We start from the raw sequence: 18,080 nt of genomic DNA, 5'->3' as shown, positions 1-18,080 counted from the left end.
CAGTGGATAAGTGTGCCTCTTTCTCCGCATCCTCTCCAGCACTTGTCATTTTCTGTTTTGTTGATAATGGCCATTCTGGTGGGTGTGAGATGATATCTCATTGTGGTTTTGATTTGCATTTCTCTAATGGCCAGGGACATTGAGCATCTCTTCATGTGCCTCTTGGCCATCCGTATTTCCTCTTCTGAGAGGTGTCTGTTCAAGTCTTTTTCCCATTTTGTAATTGGGTTGGCTGTCTTTTTGTTGTTGAGATGAACAATCTCTTTATAAATTCTGGATACTAGACCTTTATCTGATATATCATTTCCAAATATTGTCTCCCATTGTGAAGGCTGTCTTTCTACTTTCTTGATGAAGTTCTTTGATGCACAAAAGTGTTTAATTTTGAGGAGTTCCCATTTATTTATTTCCTTCTTCAGTGCTCTTGCTTTAGGTTTAAGGTCCATAAAACCGCCTCCAGTTGTAAGATCCATAAGATATCTCCCAACATTTTCCTCTAACTGTTTTATGGTCTTAGACCTAATGTTTAGATCTTTGATCCATTTTGAGTTAACTTTTGTATAGGGTGTGAGAGATGGGTCTTCTTTCATTCTTTTGCATATGGATATCCAGTTCTCTAGGCACCATTTATTGAAGAGACTGCTCTGTCCCAGGTGAGTTGGCTTGACTGCCTTATCAAAGATCAAATGTCCATAGATGAGAGGGTCTATATCTGAGCACTCTATTCGATTCCATTGGTTGATATATCTATCTTTATGCCAATACCATGCTGTTTTGACCACTGTGGCTTCATAATATGCCTTAAAGTCAGGCAGCGCGAGACCTCCAGCTTCGTTTTTTTTCCTCAAGATGTTTTTAGCAATTCGGGGCACCCTGCCCTTCCAGATAAATTTGCTTATTGGTTTTTCTATTTCTGAAAAATAAGTTTTTGGGATTTTGATTGGTATTGCATTGAATCTGTAAATCAATTTAGGTAGGATTGACATCTTAACTATATTTAGTCTTCCAATCCATGAACACGGTATGCCCTTCCATCTATTTAGGTCTTCTGTGATTTCTTTTAGCAGTTTTTTGTAGTTTTCTTTATATAGGTTTTTTGTCTCTTTAGTTAAATTTATTCCTAGGTATTTTATTCTTTTAGTTGCAATTGTAAATGGGATTCGTTTCTTGATTTCCCCCTCAGCTTGTTCATTACTAGTGTATAGAAATGCTACAGATTTTTGAATGTTGATCTTGTAACCTGCTACTTTGCTGTACTCATTTATTAGCTCTAGTAGTTTTGTTGTGGATTTTTCCGGGTTTTCGACGTATAGTATCATATCGTCTGCAAACAGTGATAGTTTTACTTCTTCCTTTCCAATTTTGATGCCTTGTATTTCTTTTTCTTGTCTAATTGCTCTGGCTAGAACCTCCAACACAATGTTGAATAATAGTGGTGATAGTGGACATCCTTGTCTTGTTCCTGATCTTAGGGGGAAGGTTTTCAATTTTTCCCCATTGAGGATGATATTAGCTGTGGGTTTTTCATATATTCCCTCTATCATTTTAAGGAAGTTCCCTTGTATTCCTATCTTTTGAAGTGTTTTCAACAGGAAAGGATGTTGAATCTTGTTGAATGCCTTCTCTGCATCAATTGAGATGATCATGTGATTTTTCTGCTTTGATTTGTTGATATGGTGTATTACATTAATTGATTTTCTTATGTTGAACCATCCTTGCATACCTGGGATGAATCCTACTTGGTCATGATGTATAATTCTTTTAATGTGTTGTTGGATACGATTTGCTAGAATTTTATTGAGGATTTTTGCATCTGTATTCATTAGAGAGATTGGTCTGTAGTTTTCTTTTTTTGTAATATCTTTGCCTGGTTTTGGTATGAGGGTGATGTTGGCTTCATAGAATGAATTAGGTAGTTTTCCCTCCACTTCGATTTTTTTGAAGAGTTTGTAGAGAATTGGTACTAATTCTTTCTGGAACGTTTGGTAGAATTCACATGTGAAGCCATCTGGTCCTGGACTTTTCTTTTTAGGAAGCTTTTGAATGACTAATTCAATTTCTTTACTTGTGATTGGTTTGTTGAGGTCATCTATGTCTTCTTGAGTCAAAGTTGGTTGTTCATGTCTTTCCAGGAACCCGTCCATTTCCTCTAAATTGTTGTATTTATTAGCGTAAAGTTGTTCATAGTATCCCGTTATTACCTCCTTTATTTCTGTGAGGTCAGTAGTTATGTCTCCTCTTCCATTTCTGATCTTATTTATTTGCATCCTCTCTCTTCTTCTTTTTGTCAATCTTGCTAAGGGCCCATCAATCTTATTGATTTTCTCATAGAACCAACTTCTGGCCTTATTGATTTTCTCTATTGTTTTCATGTTTTCAATTTCATTTATTTGTGCTCTAATCTTTGTTATTTCTTTCCTTTTGCTTGCTTTGGGGTTAGCTTGCTGTTCTTTCTCCAGTTCTTCCAAATGGACAGTTAATTCCTGAATTTTTGCCTTTTCTTCTTTTCTGATATAGGCATTTAGAGCAATAAATTTCCCTCTTAGCACTGCCTTTGCTGCGTCCCATAAGTTTTGATATGTTGTGTTTTCATTTTCATTCGCCTCGAGGTATTTGCTAATTTCTCTTGCAATTTCTTCTTTGACCCAGTCGTTGTTTAGGAGTGTGTTGTTGAGCCTCCACGTATTTGTGAATTTTCTGGCACTCTGCCTATTATTGATTTCCAACATCATTCCTTTATGGTCCGAGAAAGTGTTGTGTAAGATTTCAATCTTTTTAAATTTGTTAAGACTTGCTTTGTGACCCAGCATATGGTCTATCTTTGAGAATGATCCATGAGCACTTGAGAAAAAGGTGTATCCTGCTGTTGTGGGATGTAATGTCCTATAAATGTCTATTAAGTCTAGTTCATTTATAGTAATATTCAGATTCTCTATTTCTTTGTTGATCCTCTGTCTAGATGTTCTGTCCCTTGATGAGAGTGGTGAGTTGAAGTCTCCAACTATTATGGTATATGAGTCTATTTCCCTTTTCAGTGTTTGCAGTATATTCCTCACGTATTTTGGGGCATTCTGATTCGGTGCGTAAATATTTATGATTGTTATGTCTTCTTGTTTAATTGTTCCTTTTATTAGTATATAGTGTCCTTCTTTGTCTCTTTTAACTGTTTTACATTTGAAGTCTAATTTGTTGGATATTAGTATAGCCACTCCTGCTCTTTTCTGGTTGTTATTTGCATGAAATATCTTTTCCCAACCTTTCACTTTCAACCTATGTTTATCTTTGGGTCTAAGATGTGTTTCCTGTAGACAGCATATAGAAGGATCCTGTTTTTTAATCCATTCTGCCAATCTATGTCTTTTGATTGGGGAATTCAGTCCATTGACATTTAGTGTTATTAATGTTTGGATAATATTTTCCTAACATTTTGCCTTTTGTATTATATATATCATATCTGATTTTCCTTCTTTCTACACTCTTTTCCATATCTCTCTCTTCTGTCTTTTTGTATCTGACTCTAGTGCTCCCTTTAGTATTTCTTGCAGAGCTGGTCTCTTGGTCACAAATTCTTTCAGTGACTTTTTGTCTGAGAATGTTTTAATTTCTCCCTCATTTTTGAAGGATAATTTTGCTGGATATAGGAGTCTTGGTTGGCAGTTTTTCTCTTTTAGTATTTTAAATATATCATCCCACTGTCTTCTAGCTTCCATGGTTTCTGCTGAGAAATCTACACAAAGTCTTATTGGGTTTCCCTTGTATGTAATGGATTGTTTTTCTCTTGCTGCTTTCAAGATCTTCTCTTTCTCTTTGACCTCTGACATTCTAACTAGTAAGTGTCTTGGAGAACGCCTATTTGGGTCTAATCTCTTTGGGGTGCGCTGCACTTCTTGGATCTGTAATTTTAGGTCTTTCATAAGAGTTGGGAAATTTTCAGTGATAATTTCTTCCATTAGTTTTTCTCCTCCTTTTCCCTTCTCTTCTCCTTCTGGGACACCCACAACACGTATATTTGTGCGGTTCATATTGTCCTTGAGTTCCCTGATACCCTGTTCAAATTTTTCCATTCTTTTCCCGATAGTTTCTGTTTCTTTTTGGAATTCAGATGTTCCATCCTCCAAATCACTAATTCTGTCTTCTGTCTCTTTAAATCTATCATTGTAGCTATCCATTATTTTTTCTATGTTTGCTACTTTATCCTTCACTTCCATAAGTTCTGCGATTTGTTTTTTCAGTTTTTCTATTTCTTCTTTATGTTCAGCCCATGTCCTCTTCATGTCCTCCCTCAATTTATCGATTTCATTTTTGAAGAGGTTTTCCATTTCTGTTCGTATATTCAGCATTATTTGTCTCAGCTCTTGTGTCTCATTTGAGCTATTGGTTTGTTCCTTTGATTGAACCATATTCTCAATCTTTTGAGCGTGGACAGTTATCTTCTGCTGCTGGCGTCTGGGCATTTATTCAGATTTCTCTTGGTGTTGGACCCAGCAAGGTTGTAATATTTTTCTGTGAAATCTCTGGGTTCTGTTTTTCTTATCCTGCCCAGTAGGTGGCGCTCGTGGCACACGTTTGTCTGCGGGTCCCACCAGTAAAAGGTGCTGTGGGACCTTAAACTTTGGAAAACTCTCGCCGTCCTGGGGGTTCGCTAGCCGAAGCGGCTTGAGCCGGCCCGGGGTCCGAACGCAGGGAGGGTTGCTGGTCGCCGCAGCCAGGGAAAGAGCCCGTCCGAATTTCCTAGTCGGCCCTGGGCAACAAGCGTGGCGGGAGGGCGCCAGTGGCAGCGCCCCGCCCGAGAGAGTGCACGTTCCCCGGGAGTCACGGGGTCACCGTTCTCCGCGGCCTGGGGGTTTCCGATCCAATTCTCTCAGTTGGTCCGGGGGCTGCGCGTGGTGTAGGCGCCAGTTGCCTTGGTTTCAGGGGACCACCTCTCCAATTCTCCCAGCCGGCCCGGGAAGGGGAAAGGGAGTAACTCCGGCCGCTTGCCACCCCGCCCGGTAAGGCCCGCGCGCCTCGGCGATCTCACCCGAGCTGCTTCTCTCAGCCAGCCAGCCGTTCCAGGATGGGGTACGCTGTCTTTTTTATCTCTGTTGTGGCTTTGGGCGCTTTCTGTATCGTTTCTACTCCCCTAGTAGGTGTCCTGGAGAAGAAACTAAGATCCGCGCGTCTTACTAAGCCGCCATCTTCCAGGAAGTCTCCACTGTGTTTTCTTTATCTCAAAAAAAAAACCTCTTTCATTTTACTCTTCTTTCTCTAATTCTTCAAGTGAACAGTTAATTCCTCAATATTTGCTTTTTTCTTTTCATGGGCAGGCACTGGGTCTTTATTCTTTTTTGATATAGGCATATAGGCATTTAAGACAAAAAATTTTCCTCTTAGCACTGCATTTACTGCATCCCATAAATTTTGATACGTTGTGTTTTCATTTTCATTTGCCTTGAGATATTTACTGATTTCTCTTGTATTTTCTTCCTTGATCCACTGGTTGCTTAAGAGTGTGTTGTTTAGCCTTCTTACATTTGTGAATTTTCTGGCCCTCTGCCTGTTATTATTTCCAACTTCATTCCTTTATGATCTGAGAAAGTGTTTTGTATGATTTCAATCTTTTTAAATTTATTGAGACTTGCTTTGTGACCCAGCATATGGTCTATCCTTGAGAATGATCCATGAGCACTTGAGCAAAAGGTGTATCCTGCTGTTGTGGGGTATAATGTTTTATAAATACCTGTTAAGTCTAGTTCGTTTATTGTATTATTCAAATTCTCTGTTTCTTTATTGATCCTCTGTCTAGATGTTCTATCTATGATAAGAGCAGGGAATTGAAGTCTCAAACTATTATGGTAAAGGTGTATATTTCTCTTTTCAGTGTTTGCCTCATGTATTTTGGAGCACTGTGGCTCAGTTCATAAATATTAATAATTGTTATGTCTTCTTCCTGAATTGTTCCCTTTATTAATACAGTGTCTTTCTTTGCCTCTTTTAATTGTTTTACATTTGAAGTCTAATTTGTCGGATATCAGTGTAGCTACTCCTACTCTTTTCTGATTGTTGTTTGAATGAAATATCTTTTATTTAATCCATTAACATTTAGTGTTACTACTGCAAAGGCAGTACACCCTTTAACCATTTTGCCTTTTGGATTTTATATGTAATATCTATTTTTTTTCCTATTTTTACCATACTGGTAGTTTTCATTTCTACACTCTTCTCCACACTTCTCTCTCCTGTCTTTTCCTATCTGCCTCTAACATTCCTTTTAGTATTTCTTGCAGAGCCAGTCTCTTGGCCACAAATTCTGAGAGTGATTTTTTTTGTCTGAGAATGTTTTAATTTCCCGCTTATTTCTGAAGGACAATTTTGCGGGATGTAAAATTCTTTGTTGGTGGTTATTCTCTTTTAGAATCTTAAATATATCATATATTGCCTCCATGGTTTCTGCTGAGAAATCCACACATAGTCTTATTGGACTTCCCCTGTATGTGATGGATTGCTTTTCTCTTGTTGCTTTCAAAATTCTCTCTTTCTCTTTGACATCTGACAATCTGATTAGTAAGTGTCTTGGAGTATGTCTGTTTGGATATTATTCTGTTTGGGGTATGCTGCATTTCTTGGATTTGTAATTTTATTTATGTCTTTCATAAGAGATGGAAAATTTTCAGTTATAATTCCCTCCATTAGTCTTTTCCCTCCTTTTCCCTTCTCTTCTCCTTCTGGAGCACCCACAACACATATATTTGTGTGCTTCATGATATCATTCCATTCATATTTTTCCATTCTTTTCCCTATATTTTCTTTTGCCTGGTGGATTTCAGATGTCTAGTACTCCAGTTCACTAATCCTTGCTTCTGCCTCTTCAAATCTATCATTGAAATCTATCATTGTTTTTAATCATCTCTTCTGCTGTGCCTTTCATTCTCATAAGTTCTGTGATTTGTTTGTTCAGATTATTGATTTCTTCTTTTTGTTCACCCTTCTTTATATTCTCCCTCAACTCACTGATTTGATTTGTGATGAGATTTTCCATGCTTGTCTGAACATCCTGAATTAGTTGTTTCAACTCCTTTATCTCACTTGAATTGTTGGTTTGTTCCTTTGACTGGGCCATATCTTTGATTTTGCTGATATGACTCATTATTTTTTGCTGGTGTCTAGGCATTTGATTTCCTTAAGTAGTTTATTCATGAGATTGTTTCCACTCTTTTACCTAGGATTTTCTTGCTGGATGGGTTTGTTCTCTATCTGTTCTTTGATATTCAGTTCAGCTATTCTAGACCTCTAGCATAGGTTTCTTTTAACGGATCAGAATTTTCAGTTCTTTGTTATTCTGCTTCTTGCCCTGCCTATATGGAGCCCTCTACCCTGTCTTTTTTTTTTTTAAGTAGGGTCTACATAAATATTATAGACCCCAGTCAGATTTTCCCAGACGAGACTGGCCTCTTCTCAAGAGCTAAGAGTCACCTGCATCAGTTTTCCCTGAGGGTGAAACCCAGCAGATTGACAGACTTTCCTATGAAATCTCTACACTCTGTGTTTTTCCTATCCTGCCCAATATGCGATGCTTGTCTGCCTGAGGTTTCCCAACAGCATAAAGTGATGTGGTGCCTTTAACCTTAGTGGACCCTCCCTGCTGTAGGCATGGTTGAGACAGAGGAGAGGTCGTAGGCTGGCTTTAATTGCTTCAGTTTTCCAGTCCCTGTTGTCTGAATTCCTCACCTGAGCTTGAGAGAGGGTCCCACCCCTCTTCTAGGGAAGGCACATCTTCAGGGAATTAACCCTTTTCACCCTACCAGCCCCTTTATCACTCAGACAAACTTAATTCCGCCCTTGCCTGGGGCAGTTGGAGCCTGAGAAGGCTTGCAGTTCTCACTAATGAGCTGTTAAGTAGCAGAAACAAAGGAAAAAAAAGTCCTTTTCAAAGCAGGACCCCTGTCCCTCGGGTTTGTTAATCAAGAGCTTAAGTTGGTAGTTGCTCTATGTATCTCCAGGCTCTGCTTGCCCTCCCTTTTTTTTTTTTTTTAGGGTCCAGCCCTTTTCAAGTATTTTGTGCTGTCCAGTCCAAAAAGTCTCTGTCCCCCCTCCCCACCCCTCCCCCTCACCCTGCCCCCTCTCTGCCAGGGCAAAAACTCCTAGTACCTTTAGCTCTTATTTGAGTTTTATCTGAGCCTGGGGCCTATTTTCAGTAGTCAGAACTTGTTAATTAATTCCACAATTGGAGCTTGGTAGAGCTAAGCCCCTGCTGCTACTAAAGTCTCTTTCCCTTCCCCTTGGGGAACCAGTCAGCCATGCCCATGGCGGAGGGGCGCTGGCCTCCATGGCCTGTGGGACTTACAGTTCTTTGTGGGACTGCGGCTGGCCCAGCTTGTTCAGGATGGTGTACACTGTGCGTCTGGTCACTGATGTGGCCCCAGCAGGTGTTCTGTACTGTTCCTGGCTATTTACTAGCTGCTATGGAGGATGAACTAAATTCCACACTTCACTAGGCTGCCATCTTGGAACCTCCTCTAACTTTCTTATTTTGATATTAAGACCAAAGAAGTCGCAAAAAAAGTATGAAAAGTTCCTTTGTACCCTCCATCCAGCTTTCCCCAATGGTAGCACCTTATATTTCCAGAGTTCATTATAAAATCGGGAGAATGACACTGGTTGAATACCATTAACTTAACTATAGTTCTTACTTGGATTTCACCAGTTTTTACATGCACTTTTTAAAAAAATCTTTTTATTTTGAAATACTTTCAAACTTACAGGATAGTTATAAAAATAACAAAAACCCTATACGGAGGTACCCAGCATACCCCTATACCCCAGATACTCAGATCCACCAATTTTAACACATTTCTACATCTGCCATAGCATTCTATTTATCCATCAATTTATCAACATATCTATCTCTTCAACTGTCTATTTATTAGTCAATGAGGGTAAGTTGTATACATCATGCTCCTTGAACACATAATACTGCCATGTACATTTCCTAAGAACAAAGTTATTCACTTACGTAACCACCTTAAATGCAACTGTTTTCATTTCCTTGGCTGCTCAAGCAAATATCATGAAATGGTTCAGCTTTAACAATGGAAAGTTATTAGCTCACAGTTTTGAGGCTAAGAGAAAGTCCAAATCAAAGCAAATTGTCATCAAGGCAATGCTTTCTTTCCAAAGACTGGCATTCTAGGTCTGGCTGCTGGCAATCCTTGGTCTTTGGCTCCTTTGTCTCATTGTACTGTATGAGACAGTGTCTCCTGGCCTCTCCATTCTCTTCTGGGTTCCAGGTTTTGGCTTCTGGCTGAAAGTTCAGAATTCAGCCTATGGCTTATGGCTTTCTCTCCCTCTGTCTGAATTTCATTCTGCTTATAAAGGACTCCAGTAATAGAATTAAGACCCATCCTTAATTAAGACTGAGGTCACCTCATCAAAAGGTCCTACTTACAATGGGTTCACACCACAGGAATGGACTATGTTTACAAATATGTTTTTCTGGGACATATATAACTTCATACCACCATACTCGACCTTCTGAACCTCAAAAAGACATGTTCTTCCTATATGCAAAATACATTCATTCCATTATAAAATCCCCAAAGCCTTCAGTCATTTCAGTAATAATGCTAAGTACAGTCTCATCAAAATCAGTTATGGGTATGGTCTGTTCTAGGGCACAATTGCCCTTTGTCTGTGGATCTGTGAAACTAGGGATCAAGTTATCTGCTTCTAATATTCAATGGTGAAGCAGACACAGGATTCACATTTCCATTCCATAAGGGAGAGACTGGAAGGAATATAGGGGTCATGGGCCCTGAACAATTCTGAAACCTAGCAGGGCAAATGCCATTAGATTTCAAGGCCTGAGAATCATCTCAAGATCAATGTTTTATGCTCTGGACTTGATGGAGCAGCAGCCCCACCGCTTCCAAGGGCTTGTGAAGTGGCCATGCACTCCCTGAACACTGGGGTGAAGGCTCTACCCTCTTGAAGCTTAGGGATGGTGATCAGACTCTCTGCAAACCCTGTAGCATAGGCCCCAGCCTATCTGAACATTGGGATGGTGGTCAGGCTCCACACAAATGCCTGGACACAGGCTCCACCTTCTACAAGCATTAGGGTAGCAGCCAGGCTCTCAAATGCTGGAGCTTAGGCCTGCCCCTTCCAAGCAAAGGGGAAGACCTGACCTTTCCACACATACGAGTGGGTCCACTCTTTTGGCAGGAAGAGATCTCTTTAGACCAGAGCTCAGCTTTAATGGTTCTGCCCGAAAAGACATTCTCCCTTCAATTTGTCCTTCTCTGCCCTTTTAGTCCAGATTGGCAGTGGTTTCATTCAGACAAATTTTGCAAAAAACTGTCAGCTTCACATGTGCATCACAGGGGTCCAAACCATCAGACCAAAGGACCTTCCATAGACCTTTTCTGGAAAACTGGATTTCGAATCCTGACTTCCATAGAAATTGCTGACTGGTTCCATGTTCAGTTAAACCCTCACATGGAGCCCTGTTCTCCAGGGACTTACTTTTTGAAAGTTCAGGCGGGTCCCTGAAAGAGCCACTGCCATCCCTAGTTTCAGAACACACTATCTGGATAGGTTCAGAATTTTCCAAACCATCAATTATTGGTTTATTTGTGCCCAGGAATTCACATCCCAGTTTATCCCTTTCCTCTCAATTTCACAATAAACTGCAGGGAGAAACCAGAATGCACCTTCCATACTTAGTTTGTAAATCTCCTCAGCTAAATATCCAAGTTCATCCCACATCAGAACTCAGTTTTGCCAAGTTCTCTACCACTCTAAATAAGGATACCTTTTCCTCCAGTTTCCAATAACACATTCATCACTTTCATCTATGGCCTCATTGAAAGTACCTTCCTCAATCATAGTTCTACTAACAGTCTCTTCAAAGCAATCTAGGCTTTTCTACCAAGTGCCTCATAATTCTTGCAGTCTCTATCAAAGCTGTTTCCATATCTTTGGTATTTGCAGTAGCAGCACCCACTTTCCTGGTACCAAAATCTGTATCAAGTTCAAGAAATTTAACACTGATATAAAGCTTAGTCTATATTCCAATTTTTCACATGTCCCAGAAATATCCTTTGGGGTCTTTTCTCCTCCATTATTAGGTACTATCCAGGATTATGTATTGTCCCTTTGGTGGCTCATACTTTTTTCTAAATTGTGGGAACATATAGACAACATAAACTTTCCTATCTCATCCACTCCAAGCGTACCATTCAGTGGGATTAATCACATTCATAATGTTGCTAAAACTTTCCCATCTCCCCAAACAGAAATCCTACAACTGTTAGATATTAAGTTCCCTTTCTCCCCCTGAATCCCTTTACCCTGTCCCTGGTAACCTGTACTATTAATTTCTGTCTCTATGAGCTTGCATTATCTCATGTATATTCTTTCTAGGTACCATGGGATTTAAATTTAACATCCTAAATCTATAACACTCTTGTTGCTTAGACACAAACTCAGCTTCAATGGTATACACAAACTGTGTTCCTTTATCCCCCCACCTTTATGTAGCTCTTGTCACAAACTGCATATTTACATATTAGGAGTCTAAAACCACTGATTTAGCATTACATTTTCTGCATTTGCATATTGGATCCCATAGGAAGTAAAAAGCGAAGTTACAAACCCAAAATACCACATTACTGGCATTTATATTTACCCCTGTTATTACTCTTATTGGAGATCCTTATTTGTTCCTATTGCTTAGAACTACTGTCCTATCCTTTCAACCTGCAGACCTCTCTTCAGCATCTATTGAAGGGCTGGTTTAGTGGTGATGAACTTCCTCAGCTTTTGTTTTTCTGGGAACGTCCTAATCTCTCCTTCATTTTTGAAAGAGTTTTGGTTGGTTTGCTTCCAGCACTTTAAATATGCCACCCCACTGCTATTTTGCCTCCCTGATTTCCAATAAGAAATTGGTACTTAATCTTATTGAGGCTCCCTGGTATGTGACATGGTGCTTTTCTCTTGCAGCATTTAGAATTCTCACTTTATCTTTGGCATTAGATAGTTGGTTATTATGTATTACAGTGTGGGTCCATTTGGGTTTATCCTATTTGCAGTGTGTTGCATATATCTTCGATGTGTATATTCATGTCTTTCATTAAATTTGGGAATTTTTCAGCCATCATCTCCCTCTTCTCTTTTCTCTCATTTTTCTCCTTTTGGAATTCTCATGATGTGTATATTGAAATGCTTGATGGTATTCTACTGGTTCCTCAGGTTCTGTTCACTTTTCTTCATTTGTTCTTCCTTCTAATCTCTCAGACAGGATGATTTCAGTAACTTTATCTTGAAGTTCACTGATTCTTTCTTCTATCATCTTCCACCTGCTGTTGAACTCCTGTAGGGAATTTTTAATTTGTTACTGTTGTTTTTGGATCTGTTTGGTTCCTTTTCATAATCACAATTTCTCTATTGATATTCTCTTTGGGTTCAGCTCTTTGATTTCCTTTAGCTCATTGCCCATGTTATCTTTTAGCTCTTTGAACATATTTAGGGACATTTTTAAAAAGTGGTATATCCCAGCTCTGGTCCTCCTCATTGATAATTTTTAATACTTTAATCTTCTACTTTGCCCGGGCCATCACTTCCTTTTTCTTTGAATGTTTGGTACTTTCGTGTTGAAACCTAGACATTTTGAAATTTTAATGAGTTATTGTTGGAATTTAGATACTGAGGGATCTGTTCCTCAAGCTTGTACACAAGCTTGAGGTGTCCAAATAGTGTTATGACAGAGCTTTACTTAAATGTCAGGAGCTATCAAAAAAAAAAAAAAGAAAGAAAGAAAATAAAACATTTCCCAATCTTTGCAACTTGACCTGCGCAAGTACTCTTTAGAGAACATCTCCAGGACAGAGTGTAAGGGCCTCCCTTATGCTTTCTGTGAATGCCTCTTTTCTTGGGCTTGGATATGTAGCCCCAGGAACTTCCTTGTTTACATAGATATAAATGTCCCCTCTTCCTCTTCCCTAGAAAACAGTTTCCTCATGTCCTGAGCACTGCATTGTATGTCCTAAAGCCAAAGACGACTTTCCCCAAGAAGTCACTTGACTGTTCTCCCACAGATCTTTGAAGGATAGCTCTGAGCTACCATCTACCTTTAGGACAAATTTTGGGATGGTGAGTTCCTCAGGCCTACAACAGACTGAGCCAGACATACAAATGCCCAGTACATACAACAGTGTTACTCAGCTCCCTCCAAAACTAGGACCAGGACTCTGTATTGAGCGCACAGACCAGCTCCATGCTTAGCCAGTTAGGGGTTGGGGAGTTTCAAGCCAGGGTACAGGACATCCTACTACTTTAAAGCAGGCTTTTTCTTGATTTGGCACTCATCCTATTACTGCAGTCCTATAACTGTTTTCTGGAACTTTGAGAATGATGTTTATGCCAGTTCTTGCTAATTGTTCAAAGCTTCTGTGGGTGGATAGAGCCCTGAGGCATCTCACTCTACCATGTTGATTGTACATGGAATCTGTGTGTGCACGTGTAGTTCTATGAAACTGATCACATGTATAGAGGTTCATGTATAGGTTTATCACTGCAGTCAGGATACTGAAATGTTCCATCACCGCAAAGGTAGTCCCTCAGTCTACCCATTTTTAGTCGCAGCCTTCCCTCAACACTAATCCTTGTAAGTGACTTATCTCTTCTCACTATAAATTTGAAAATGTTTATTAATGGAATCTTACAGTATGTTATCCTTCTAGATTGATTTTTTTCATTTTGCATAATGCCCTTAAGTTACATCAAAGTTGCTGCATATATTAAGGTTTTTTTTAAACCTTTTTTATTGCTGGGTAGTATTACATTATGTGGCTGTATCGGTTTGCTTATCCACTGAGCCGCTCAATGATGTTGGATTGCTTCCAGTTTTTGACTATTACAAATAAATCTGCTATAAACATTTCTGTACGGGGTTTTGTGTGAATGTGAGTTTTCATTTTTCTGGGGTAAATACCTAGGGGTAGGACTGCTGAAAAATATGATGAGTATATGTTTGCCTAATTTTATAAGAAACTACCAAACTGTTTTCCAGAGTAGCTGTACCATTTTATATTCCCACTGGCAGTATTTGAAAGATCCAGTTTTTCTACATCCTTGTCAACACTTGGTATTGTCAGTTATGTGTGCTTTTGGTTTTGTGATGTCAATCTTTAAGAACAGAAACCCTGGATGCCTTTTACTATCAGCTCTATTTGTTTGCTTGTGGTTAGCTGGAGAGAATCTTAGAGGGGAGAGGGAATATATTTTAGTACCTAAATTCTTATCAAGCACCTATTATGTGCTAGACACTGTCAAAGGTGCTAGGATGCAACAATTTTTGTTTGACTTTGAGGGCTCACAATTTAGCAGAAGAGGTGGATAAGTGAATAGATAATCATTATGAAATAATGTGGCATGAAAAGTGCTATGGGCATTGGTAAAGGAACTCTATCTTTAAAATTCTCAAATTTTAGAATGTATCAGAATCACCAGGAGGGTTTCAGAAAACTATATATATATCCTCATTTCCCCAGAGTTTTGGATTCAGTAGAGTCTAGGTGGGGTAGCCCAAGAATTTGCATTTTTAACAGAATCCCAGATGCTGCTGGCCAGAGCCTACATTTTGATTTAAGAAGTTTTTCTTAAAGGATGGATAGAAGTTTGCCAGGTGAAAATTTTAAAAAGTCATAATATAAAGAAATGTATGAGCAAGGGCATGGTGATAAAAGTCCATTACATTGTATGACCAGCTTATTTCAAGGGGAATAAGTTGAAATGGTAGGTTAGTGCCAGATTACAAAAGACCTTAAATGCTTACCTAAGCAGTTGTATAGGAAGTAGAGGTAAGTATATGTTTATTTAATTTTATGTGTTTGAAAACCAAGTGTCTGAAAAAAATGCTGACAAGGGGGAAGTAGTTCAATTGGAAGTGGTCAAGACTAGTTAGGGGCTCCTGTCAGTAGTCAAGATGATATGCAGTTTAGGGCTGCACCTGGACAACGGAAATGGACAATAGCACAAAGACTTGAGAGACATTTCAGAGGTTAAGTACCTAAGACTTGGTGACTACCTGGGAGTGCAGGGAGATGAAGGAATCCAGAATGAGGAATGGATGAATGGGAGTGATGCTAACCGAGATAAGGAATACACAGAGGGGGAGCAAGATTGGTGGTAAGGGATAAATCTGGTTTTTAGCCAATGAATATGAATTAACTGAAGAAAATCCATGTGGCAAAATCAACTGTGAAATCAGAAAGGGGTTACAGAGAGGCAGGGCTAGGGATATGCCACAGGAGAGGTCAAGATCACATGAGGGGTGTAGTGTAAGAAGTGAATCAAGACTGAAGCCCAGAGTGATATTAAAATTAAGTGACTTCCAGAGTGCTGGAGTCAGTGAAACAGGTGGTAAGAAGCAAAGAGGTAAAATCAGGACATTGGTATATGTAGAAGTTAAAAGTTTCAGAAAGGAGGAAAAGAGGAGATGGTTAACAGTGTTAAATGTCTTACCAGCTAAACAGAATGAAGCCTAAAAGAAATCAATTGATGTGATGACCTTGGTAAGGGTAGTTCAGTAGAGACAGGGCATGGGTTGATAGAAGTAAGGAATAGAAGTGGCTAGTAAAGACTGTTCTTTTAAGAGGAATGGTGGTGACAGGAAGGAAAGAGCTGAGACAAACGCTTTAAGGAAGGCATGACCAACAGAAGGATTTTTTCTTGAGCCCCTCAAAAATCTAAAGAAGAACCAACCAGTTTCCAGTGATTAATCTGTGTTTAGTCTGTCTACCTGACTTGAAATATGTGAAACACAGAATATTCTTTGATTAACTACTACTGATCTATTCCTTGGAGGTAATTTGAGCAGGATCATCATCCTTGTATCTTTCTCAATAAATTCAGAGGAACATAATTAATTTAGTAATGATTATCCTTTTGTTCCTGGGCACTTGTTATGCTCCATTATTAGCACCAAAGGATCCCATTGTTATTTTAGCTTCTTCTTTTTAATAGGTTTAAACAATCCCTTTATGCATTTATACTCTCAAAAGTGCTTCTCAATGTTTTTTTCCTTTCTATTTTGTATCTGACCTGCCATACCCTATGGGCTCCCTGCTTTGCTCTGTTGAGCTTGTTATATGATTTGAGAGATGCCCTTTTTCCTCCACAATAATCACTGTCTCATTTTTAAGTGCTTGGATTTTTTTTTTTAATTATCAACTACTCTTTTCCCCAATAAAGTCTCTTCTCATGACTTTCAAAAACCTATCTTTCTGAGGTAAAATAAGCCAGGAACAAAGAAGCAAATATTGTATGGTCTCATTCAGAAAATACTTATAAGACAACTGGGGCTGAGATTGTAAGCTCTTATAGCAGTCACATTTAGTACGGAGTGAGAATTGTTATTTCTGGATTTTGAAAGGGTCTTTTATATATGTATAACCTGGTATTTAGAGACAAGAATGCAGGCGATCAGGTCGGGATTAAGGTAATTCAGAATACAGGGGTAAGGACGACATTGTATTTTAGAACCTCATCTACTCTTTAAGACCAGCGTAAGAAAGGTTTATTTTGTCCGAATCTAAATTTCCCATAGCACAGAGTCTAACTCAACCTGTCTGGATAAATCATTTAAACAATCCAAACACAGAGAGCCCAGAATAAGGATGAAGGATTTTAATCCCATATAGCTTAATGTAATGCCTGGATATATCCCAGAGTGTGTGTGTGTGTGTGTGTATATTTTTTGATAGATATTTTTATCAAAATATTTTTATTGATAAATTTTCACACACACACACACACACACATACACATTCCATATATGGTGTACAATCAATGGCTCATAATATCATCACATAGTTATATGTTTATCACTATGATTAATTTTTAGAACATTTGCATCACTCCAGACAAAGAAATAGAAAGAAAAAAGAAAAAACTCATACATACCATACCCTTTACCCCTCCCTCTCATTGACCACTAATATTTCCAAGTATCCAATTTATTTCACCCTTTGTTCCCCCTATTATTTACTTACTCTTCATCTATACATATTTTTTTTACTCATTTGTTCATACCATGTATAAAAGGAGCATCAGACACAAGGTTTTCACAATCATACAGTCACATTGTAAAAGTTATATCTTCATTCAATCTTCTTCAATAATCAAGGCTACTAGAACACAGCTCAATGGTTTCAGGTACCTCCCTCTGCCCACTTCGATACACCATAAACTAAAAAGGGATATCTATATAGTGCATAAGAATAATCTCCAGGATAACCTCTCATTTTTCTCTTCTCCCTTCTGGTCAAGTCGGCTTTCACTAAGCCAACTTGGTAGGTGAACTCACTGCCCTCACCCCCCCCTCCCCCACATGGGGCATGATTCCCAGGTGTGTAAATCTCCCTGCAATGTGGGAGAGAAATCCTGGGATGAGCAACAAAAGAGCTTCTCTGGGGCCTAATTTTAAGTAGGCTTAGTCTATCCTTTGCTGGAATAAGTATCAGAGGGGCAAACCCCAAGACTGAGGACTTGCTCTATTGATTTGGTTGTCACTGCTTGCGAGAATATCAGGAATTCTCCAAATGGGGAAGCTGAATATTTCATTCTTTTCCCCAGTTCCCTAAGGAGGCCTTGAAAATACTTCTTTATTCACTGCCCAAATTATTCTGGGATATACTGGGGTATCATACTAACCTTGACAAGCCAACAAGATATCACACCCTATTCAAGATTCCATGTACTTATGGTGTTCAACTACTGACCACAAAAGTTAAATTAGGAAATGTATTATCCAAAATATAAATTTTGCACCAAATAAGCATCTTTCCCTTTGGTCTCACAGAGTTGAAATTTTAAAATATGGATGGTATTATCCTTTTCCCTGTATTCTGATTTATCTTAATCCTATCCAGATCAGCTGCATTCATATCTCTACTTGAAGTCTGATTACTTTTTCAACTTTTAAAACGTTCCTCTATGGGGTAGTGCTGACTTTCATAGCTTCAGAGCTCTAATTCTGAGTCTCAGGTGTTGCATAAATACCCAAAGTTTCTGGGAATGACTAGGTTATAAATCAACAGCTC

At 38.9% G+C, this 18,080-nt stretch overlaps 1 protein-coding gene across 2 annotated transcripts in view; it reads right to left on the bottom strand.

Moving 5' to 3' along the window:
* Positions 1-18,080, bottom strand: part of GPR156 (G protein-coupled receptor 156) — a 157,065-nt gene that overhangs the window by 64,735 nt on the left and 74,250 nt on the right. The gene's annotated exons all lie outside the window — the stretch shown is intronic.

This window comes from Tamandua tetradactyla, chromosome 10 (assembly GCF_023851605.1).
Source record: "Tamandua tetradactyla isolate mTamTet1 chromosome 10, mTamTet1.pri, whole genome shotgun sequence".
Lineage (NCBI taxonomy): Eukaryota > Metazoa > Chordata > Mammalia > Pilosa > Myrmecophagidae > Tamandua > Tamandua tetradactyla.
The sequence above is the reverse complement of the archived record's forward strand: the minus strand, read 5'-3'. Positions and strand labels throughout refer to the sequence as shown.